General features: G+C 49.7%; 1 long non-coding RNA gene across 1 annotated transcript; it reads left to right on the top strand.

Annotated features, from left to right (window-relative positions):
* Window positions 1–983: 983 nt before the first annotated feature.
* LOC125758773 (uncharacterized) lies at window positions 984–2,300 on the top strand. The gene is made up of 3 exons (XR_007416403.1): window positions 984–1,381; window positions 1,473–1,768; window positions 2,157–2,300. It is a non-coding gene; the product is annotated as an uncharacterized LOC125758773 (long non-coding RNA).
* The last annotated feature ends 8,013 nt before the right edge of the window (window positions 2,301–10,313 follow it).

The following is a 10,313-nucleotide window of genomic DNA, read 5'->3' on the forward strand; positions in this document are numbered from 1 at the left end:
TCCACGACGCGAGGTCGGTAGCATGCCCAACGAACGCCAACGGAACGCGATCGTGCAAGTGCTCCGGCTTCGCATCGCCTCATGGTCCCCTTTAGCGGGAGATGGTGTAATTTTTAGTTAACGCGCACGCTGCGAATTTTTTATTGTTCAACAACGCAAAGGAAAAATCTCCCACCGGCACCACCTTGGAGGTCAAGATCTGGTACTAGCGTTACGACTGGTTACGCACTACGACTACTACGACTACGAGGGACGAACGTGTACCACCTTAAGGAGCTTCGCCCCTAAAATCTCCCACCGGCACCACCTTGGAGGTCAAGATCTGGTACTAGCATTACGACTGGTTACGCACTACGACGAGGGATGAACGGGTGCCGCCTTAAGAAGCTTCGCCCCTAAAATGACTGTCACGACGTCTTTATCTCGAGTCGAAGCGTATTTAAAGCGAACTGCTCGGACACATGTTTTCATTTTACTTGTGAACAAGGCTCCCGTGTGGGAGCCGGCGCGTTCTTGTGTGCGCGTTTATGTGTGTGCGTTCTTACGTAAGCGTGTGTGAGTGCATGTGCGCGTGTGTGTGCGCGTGCGTGCGTGTGTTGTCTGTGTGTTTGCTCGCGTTTGTGCTCGTGCGCGTGTGTGTGTGTGCTGGCGCGTGCGTCTGTGCTCGCGTGCGTGTGTGTGTTTGCTCGCTTGTGTGCGCGTGTGTGTGTGTGTGTGCTCGCGTATGCGCTCGCGCGTGCGTGCGTGCGTGTGTGTGTGTGTTTGCTCGCGTGTGTGCTCGTGTGCGTGTGTGTGTGCTCGCGTATGCGCTCGCGCATGCGTGTGTGTGTGTGTGTGCTCGCGTGCGTGTGTGCGCGCGTGCGCGTCTGTGTATGTGTGTGCTTGCGTGCGTGCGTGTGTGTGTGCGTGCGTGTGTGTATGATTTTTGCTTTAGTCGGCTCAGTGCCTCGGGTTTTCTAACGTCACCATGTATCATTCCAACCAGACGGGCATCCATCAGAGTTCAAACTTCTGCGTCTTGATATAACTTTAAACCTTACACAAATATATGCTGAAGTCATCTTCGTTCCATAGTTGCACTCATACAGATCACAATGTACGATATTCAAAATTCAGATAATTCATGCTCATGCCTACGCTAATGTAAGAGTTGGGTCGAGTCAGAAAAATAAATTATGTCATGCTTTTACGCATTGTTACCGACAGTATTTGCTCTGCATCGCTCGATTACGTCTAACTGCGTCGGTATCGAAACGGGGCAGCTGAGAATGATATGTTACGCAATAAATGATACGCTGTGGCTTAACGATTTTTCAGATAGCACGAATGCCAGCAATCGTGCAAAGTAGGAGTCCAAAGGGGGACATGGTTGGTGTGGTTGGTATGTCTTTTGGATGTTCTTAGTTCTTTGGCGATGAGAGCTTGTTCTCTGACACTAAGATAACTTTTTTTTTGTTCTCGTTCTGTTCTAGGGTGAAAGCAACGTGTCATTGTGGTTAAAAAAGATGAATCAGTATACATGTGATATAACTGTCAAAGCCAGAATGTTAAAAGGTACGTAGAGAGCACAAATTTTTGTTCTTTTTTTTTCCGCCATATTCAATGTGTTGCGTTGGAACTGTTTACAGCATACATCCCTCCCAAGGCATGCTGGGGGGATCTCCTATCAGGCAGCTTGGAAACTTCCAGACGCCGATATGCCTTACGTTTGGTGCAGCCGAGGTTATGAACTTTCAAGTGGAATATGCCCCTTGAGGAAAACAATTAGGTACGAGTATATTCAAGCTCCACGTGAAATGCCAGGTATGGTCACTGAAAAATGTAAATTGTAGTATTTCTGTTTCTAATCACCTGCTGTCGTGTTTCTGCTACTAAACTGTCACGTACATTTTTGTACTGCTGACTCTTGTGCTAAAGAGAAGTAAATTACACTTGGGATTAACGTGCGTTTTCAAATAAGATTTTGGTTTTCCGATAAACGTATTGCACAGGATACTAGATTTGAGGAAGGCCTATGGATTGGTAAAGTGACACCCTTTTTTTTTGAGGGGGGGTGGGGCGTGTAGTATGTGTCTCACATTACATGCTATCGGCAGTTGTGTACAAAGTGGCAGTAACCGTTGGAATAGTGTGAAATAACGGTCCTCTCTTTTTAGGACCCACTGTCCAGCAAAGAGGTTGCAGAATCAGTAACTGACATACTGACTGATGAAACATGATGGTGCGTGCAGCAAGAGAGGGTTTGACTGCAGATCCCGACCACCTGCTTCTGTAAATTTGTACTAACCACAGTTGAAAACAAGGAGAAACGTGTGAATACCGGCGGCCTTCTATCAGCTAGACAAGTCCCTGAAGCTATAAATCTATAAACTTATGTGTATTTATGACTGTCGCGCTAACTTTGACGTATTCTGCTTTGGAAGTATAAAGCAATGAAATGTGGATTCTTTTTGATTAGTGCATGTTTTTTTTTTCTTCAGAAAATTTCTCGTGAGCTCGCAAAACCCGAGCGACGAAAGTAAAGGACTGACAATCCCCCTCTTTTTGGCTGCTCTCTGGGTTTCATCTGTTCTGCTTATGTGCAAAGTGCCAGCAGTTATGGTATGCCGCACACATTAGTGTACTTAAGAAGTAGCACGAAGCTAATCACGTATTATTTGCAGGGGGATCCACTCAGTATGACCGCTCTACCCGTGGTCCACCGACCCAGGTGTCGCCTAACAAAGGGTATGTGCCTCTTTTTTCTTTCGATCTTCTTTCTGCGACTCATTTCGGACTGCTCGCTACGCGCATGATCGGCCCAGCCAAGTGTCGTCTAGCAAGAGAAGCGTGGCTCTTCCTTTAGTGCTTCTTTCGAGCACGCCTAATCTTTCGTACTTCTTTCTGCTGCTTTATCATGCAGCGTACAAATATGTACACAGAGTGATGAGAACTTTTACGGAGGTGTCATATGGCCTGCCCTTTCCTGAATACACACGCTGGAGCTTTGCAATAATTCTGGTACATGCATGTCTGCTTAGAGCACGACAATTTCGGTGTCCGTGGCAAGAGATGTACGCTTCCCTAATCGCAAGAAAAAACACAAAACAATTTCCTTTGGAGTTGGCTTAGAGCTTGCATGCATCATAACGTCACACCTTCGCCCACAAGCATCGCGTCGTTCAAATGCGGTCTGCCACTAAAACGAGAATTAAGAAGAGCAGGTGATTGAGAGATATTCTTAATCATGAGTTGTTCCATGTGTATCAGACAAGTATCCTCTCTTGATCCAATTACGTAGATGCTTAAGCATTACAATTTGCATCTCTCGAGAAAACCGCGTTCCGGCTCTTGATATGCGCTCTTGGTATTATTGTATGTTTTGCGTATGCATACATTTACATTTACTGCGTGTTTTTCTGATAATATCATTTCTGATAATATGCATGATAATAGTTTTCTGATAATATGCACAAACGTACCAGCCAGCTACTTATTACGCGATGATTTCAGACATATCTTTGGGTTTTTTCGAGAAGTACGTAAAACTGACTTAACGTGGCGTATGGCGAGTGGTCTGTAATTTTGAATATACTCTACGCCGTGAGGAGCAGTGTTACTTCTCCGCGCATTTCTTTACCGCCTTCAGCAGCTTCCCTGCTTTGTCAACTTCCCATTTTGTCAGTATCCACGTTACCAATGCTGATCCCATATTTCAAGGTGAACAAAATGGCAAATAGCCCTATAACAAATAGACGGCTGGTATTCATTATCAGATAACACATAGTTTGATAAGCACGAATCATACAGTCAATGAAATTGCACGGGCAGGAAAAAATAATTGATGTGTTATAATCAGGTCAACCTGCTTAAACTGCATAGAAGTTGGACCAAGAGAGGATTGCCTGACACTTATATCATGGTACTGTTATAAAACCTCCGGTCCTCACTGATATTGACGGGCCGACCACATTTTAATAATAATAGCGGCTGATCATTACTGTAGTGCATGCTAACTCCAAGTCGCCTCGAATATGCGAATGTTTTGTTAGCTGCCTCTTCTAATGAGCGAAGGCGACGCGTTTGGCCTCGGTCACCGCAAGTGTCACGTTGTATAAGCAGTCATGCACTTGATTTTTTACAATGCGCCATCGCGTGTGTTCCGAGAAGCACCTTCCATGTGACACCTTCCGCAAAGGTTCGCATTTCTTAGCGTACGTATATGGACGGTGTATTAAAACAGCACAAGGAAGCGCCGAAAAAACACGAGGCATGCGCAGCACGAAGTGCGAAAGAGTGGAAGGCTGTGCTTCCGTTGCTGTGGCACAACTGGCTGATCCAAGCATGTGATGAGCGTAACCTCCTGGAATGCGTCGAAGAAAGAAGAGCGAAGGAAAGAAGAGGCGCAGAGCGGTGGCCGTATAAAATCTCCTGCAAGCCGTTTTGTGTAAACACTATACCGTGTACTGTACAACGTAACCTCGATTTTTACGTGATGTGGCCGTATAAAATCTCCTGCAAGCCGTTTTGTGTAAACAGTATACCGTGTACTGTACAACGTAACCTCTATTTTTACGTGATGTGGCCGTATAAAATCTCCTGCAAGCCGTTTTGTGTAAACAGTATACCGTGTACTGTACAACGTAACCTCTATTTTTACGTGATGTGGCCGTATAAAATCTCCTGCAAGCCGTTTTGTGTAAACAGTATACCGTGTACAGTACAACGTAACCTCTATTTTTACGTGAGAATGCTCGATACTATGAACGGGTACTAACATGGAGGAAGGAAAAACTAAGGAGAGGCCCTATCGTATCCCAATGCATTGCGAAAAGTGTGGCGGAAGTGACGTCAGATTTATGGGGCAAACAAACCGGTATGGGGCAAACAAAACAGCAGACGCCCCGCGGCGTGCTCTCCGCGGTGGTTCGCTTCTGCTCGGATTTGTAGTCCCGGCGTAAACTTAGCGCGTATTGTGCGGTTCGCACGCAGTGAAATGTTGCAAGCAGACGTTTACCAGGCTGTTCGTGCGTGGCAGGCCCGAGCGCTGCGTGCTGAAATTCTTCGCGGAGCGCTTTTGTGCAACAGTACAGAAAGTACCGGTACGTGCCGTAATAAAAAAACATTCAGCCTTTGCCTCATCGTATTCGAACTCACCTCGCAGTGACTTACGCGTTCTGCTGGGCGTTAGGCCTTTCTTTTCCTTTCTCGTAGCCCGATTTCCAGATCTATTGCCCGATTAGCGGTTATTTGCTCGTGTATATGGAGCGAGCACAGTAGCTATTCGGCGCAACGCCAACCCATAGTTGACGTAACGTCACGTCGAAAAGAAGACACCGCTGCATTGTATACGCGATCGTGCACGTAAAGTTTGTAATTCCAGTGCGCACGCAACGAGCGCACACCGCACTCCGTACAGTCACCTTGCAGTCACCGCACAGTCCGAGTCACCGCACAGTCCGATAACAACAACAAAAGTTTATTGCCATTTCGCTTGAACGACACAGCCTCTAAAACGTACGATGCCTTCAGCGCATGGTATGTACGGCGCGTCAGACGCCAAAAACAAAATTTCACGTGTGTTCCGAGTTGACACAACGAGTAAGAAGCAACAGAGCGCACATCCGAGAGCTCCGCATGCAAATACCATGCCTTAGTGATCAGTACTGAAGCGAACGTATACGTACACATGAAAAGTGACAACCGGTACTGCCCGCAGTGCACGCGATTTGCACAGGGTATACGCAACAGCTGGGCATTTCGTAGCTTTCCTAACGAACACACAGAAAGAGCAGCACGCGTGAATCGACTACACCGCTTGCACGGCGAAAAACAAACTAAAAAAAAGACTGCAAAGTTTCGCGATGCGCGCATGCGCTTGCGAACGTCGCGGCGGAAGTCGCGAAACGTTTCGCTGCGCCTTCGCTAGGAGGCGATGCGGGTGTTTGCGATGTGGAGGCTTCACGAATGTGACGTCAGGGCCTCTCCTTAGTATTCCTTCCTCCATGGTACTAAAGGTTACTAGATAACTTCTATTTTATAAGTACACAAATTTGTGAAAATGTGCACCTTTAGTAAACGTTACCGTGCTTAGAGCGTACGGCTGCCCCACACAGTTACGCCGAAGCCGCCCCTAGACCTCAGTCCTTGAAAGCGGCAGTGCCGGCTACCTACGCCGACGTCATGCAGAGGCCACGACTGCAGCCCACGATGCAGTCATATCAGTCGCCACCCCGTCAATCACGTCCTGCGCCATGGGCGGGCCCTGCTCCAGCGAACCGATGGCGCACACCTGAAAACCGCCCCAGAGGCTTCGCATGCGGTTACGCCGGCCACGTGGCGCGTTATTGCAATCGCGTCCAGCCGCGTCAAGTCGTGTCGCCCGCCAGCAGCCACTCGAACCGCACAATTTATGCCCCACCTACGCCTCTGTCACCGACGTCACGCCAAGCTACATCTACTCGGCGCTCTCCGTCTCCACGACGTCGCACACTGTCGCCGAATCGCCCACGTCCGGTCGCACGCGACCAGGAAAACCAGTCGTCGCAGTCCACGAGGCAAGGGCTGCTACGCTTTCGAACTACGAAAGCCCTCAGACAAGCCCATCGAACGTGATCTGCCCTTGTCGACACTGTAGCCGCCGTATCCGTTATCGACAAAAAAGTGTGCCGATTACTACGAAAAGTGAGGACGCCACTTTTTGGGATGTCTCTCCTTTCAGCCAGCTCCCAGAGTATTCATCCTACAGCAATATGCACAGTTCGCGTCGTCATTCAGGCCCTTCTGCACGACGTCAAGTTCATTATAATTGCTGCATGCTCTCACGACGTCATCCTGGGATGGGATTTTCTCTCCCGTCACGACGCCGTAATTCATTGCGCACCAGCCGAAATTGAACTCTCCCCGTGTTCAGATTTGACGCCGGCAGACACTTCATCGGTATCGAGGAAGATCCTCGTCAAAGAAGATACCAAAGTACCTCCAAACTCGTCGACGGCGCTGTCAGTCGACTGCACCGATCTCTCCGACACGATCGCACTCATTTCGCCATCTGTCCACGTTTGCACAAGGAGAGGCTTGCTGGTACCTTGCGCGACCGTGCAAGTGACTCAGGGCAGCACTGAAATTATCGTTAAAGGGACGCTGAAACGGTTTTGACGATTTTGTACGAACACATCAGGCCGGTATAGCAAGTCCTAAGGATCATTTACAGACCAATTTAAGCTCTGTGCGTAAACTGTATAAATCATTACAAAGCTTTAAAGCTGCGAATCGGCACCGATCACAGTGTCTTAGCCAAACGCATTTTCGAACCGCCCATTTCCAGTTGGCGTCGTCGTGGAAGAGCGACGTCAGGCAGGCGGCTGATCTGATTGGATATGTCCAGTCCACGTCACTGAACCTCCTGTGGGCAGCGAGCGTCATCTGCCTATGTTACAACATGCTCCGTGTTGACGTGAACTGAGCGACAGTGTTTATCTCGAGGTTTCTTTTCTTGGACACAATGAATTGCCCTAACTGTGTTGTGTACCACATATCTAGCAATTTCTCGCAATTGGTGACTTGTAAAGCTACGGAATCGTGCAATGTTCGTGAGGCATATGGTGAGCGGAATCGCTTCAGCTCGTCGCTGCAATGAGCGTCGCGCTGTCGCTTTCCGTTTAACGCCACGATCCGCGTTTTTGTGGCTGTAACTTCACCCCTGAAGACACAACTATATTGCCCGAGTTTACGCTTCTCGTTGATCGTTCTCGAATGATTTTTGTTTCTCGGTTTCCTTTTACAGATTGTCGACGTACAGGAGAACAAAATAAGATCTGCTGGTAGTCTAGGGGCACCTGTCGCAGCAGATATCAACCACTCCGCGAGCTTCGTCTTTGTTGGGCCTCCGAGATGGCGCGCAACCCGTCGACGCGCAATATGTGAGGCCATGACGGCGATGCCAGGGTGTCTGAGTTGAGGGTGCAAGGCAGTGGTCAGGAGGAGGGTATAGATATAAATTCCGTAGCGGTCTTGGTACACGGTGCGTCGCTTAATTTCTGGTGCGAATGATTTGGGGATGCTCCTGCCTAAACGCTGACAAAACTTTAAAAACCGTTTCAGGGTTCCTTTAACAACCCATCTCCATACATTGTCACGCTGGTGCGAGGGGAATGTCTCGACAGAGCGGAACCCCTCGAAGACGCACAAGTTATGGACGCACACGATGACACGCACTGTCCCAGTTCCCGTACGCTCAGTGCTGTTTCTACGTCCGATTCCTCACCTGCTGATGTGTTTAGGTCCTCCATTGCTGACAACCTCACATCGGTCCAGCGTTCCCAACTTCTATGCCTGCTGGAAGAATTGCGTTCTTCTTTCGATTTCGGCAAACTGCTCCCGGCCGCACTTCCGCTGTTACGCATCGCACCCACACTGGCGCCCAACAACCACTGCGGCAACGTCCATATCGCGTGTCTCCCGCAGAACGTCGGGTCATTAATGAGCAAGTGGACGATATGCTTCGACGCGACGTTATTCAGCCCTCGTACAGCCCATGGGCGTCTCCCGTTGTTCTCGCTGCGAAGATGGACGGTTGTGTGGACTACCAACGACTCAACAAGATCACTCGCAAGGATGTTTATCCGCTGCCGCGAATCGACGACGCGATCGACAGCCTGCAACGAGCAGAATTCTTTTCATCTCTTGATTTGCGCTTGGGGTACTGGCAAGTACCCATGGCGGATGACGCTCGACCGAAGACAGCCTTTGTCACGCCCGGCGGCTTGTACGAGTTCAACGTCATGCCGTTTTGTCTTTGTAATGTGCCCTCAACCTTCAAGCGCATTATGGACACCGTTCTTCGCAACTTGAAAGGGCACACGTGCTTGTGTTACCGGGACGACGTCATGGTTTTTGCTCCGGACTTCTCCACACATCTCCAACGTCTGCGGCATGTTTTGACGCGTTTGAGCAACGCCGGCCTCCAACTTAATCTGAAGAAGTGCCGATTTAGAGCACGGAAGCTGACAATCCTAGGCTACGTCGTGTCCAAGGACGGAATCCTTCCCGATCCGACCAAGCTTCGGGCCGTGGCCGAATTTCCGAAACCTACGTCCGTGAAAGAACTGCGCAGTGTTGTAGGACTGTGTTCGTACTTTCGACGCTTCATACGAAACTTTGCCACCATCATATCGCCGCTGATGAAGCTCCTTTGAAGTAACGGGCCCCTAAATTCGTGGTCGTCGGAGTGCGACGACGAGTTCGGAAAGTTACGTCGTTTGTTGACGTCTCCTCCTTTACTACGGCACTACGACCCTACGGCCCCAACGAATGTACACACGGACGCCAGCGATGTAGGCCTCGGCGCTGTCCTTGCGCAGCACAAACCAGGGTTCCCTGAATATGTCGTGGCATATACATAGTAAGCGTACGCTCACTAAAGCCGAGACCAATTACACCGTCACCGAAAGGAAATGCCTGGCGATATTGTATGGACCTTATTTGTATGGTCGCCCATTCATGTCATCACCGACCATCATGCACTATGCTGGTTGTCGTCATTCAAAGATCGCTCAGGCCGTCTCGCCCGCTGGGCACTTCGCCTCCAAGACTACGACATCCGCGTGCTGTACCGTAACGGACGCCAGCATGCTGACGCCGACGCCCTCTCGCGCTCACCCTTGCCTGACGACAACGCCAGCTGCTCAGTATCTTGCATTGCCGTTTCTTCCATCGACATTCACACCATCGCTACCGTACAGCGCAAGGATAAAGGGATCGCCTCGCTCATAGACTTGCTCACTGATCCGTTGGCAACACCATCTACTCGCGCGTTGCGTCGTCAAGCCCACTATTTCGCCATTCGTGACGACCTACTGCAATGACGCAATTACAATGATGACGGCCGCCAGTGGTTGTTCGTAATACCCCACAGTCTTCGTTCTGAAATATGCGAGTCCTTCCGCTCTGATCCGCAATGCGCGCACTTTGGGGTATCCAAAACTTACCATAGCATTCGACAACGATACTTCTTGCGAGGGATGTACCGCTACGTGCAGAAGTTCGTTCGCTCCTGCCTCGATTGCTAACGCCGAAAACCTGCAACGCGCGGGTCGCCAGCATGTCTACAACCACTACCTTGCCCTAACCGTCCATTTGGGCGCGTGGGCATCGATTTGTATGGACCACTTCCTCTGACGTCGGCTGGTAACCGCTGGGCTATCGTCGCTGTTGACCATCTCACGCGATACGCCGAAACCACCGCCCTCCCAGCGGCTACAGCGCGCGATGTTGCCTTCTTCCTGCTACACCGATTCACACTGCGTCACGGTCCGCCCCAGGAGCTTCTCAGC

This window comes from Rhipicephalus sanguineus, chromosome 6, assembly GCF_013339695.2.
Source record: "Rhipicephalus sanguineus isolate Rsan-2018 chromosome 6, BIME_Rsan_1.4, whole genome shotgun sequence".
NCBI lineage: Eukaryota > Metazoa > Arthropoda > Arachnida > Ixodida > Ixodidae > Rhipicephalus > Rhipicephalus sanguineus.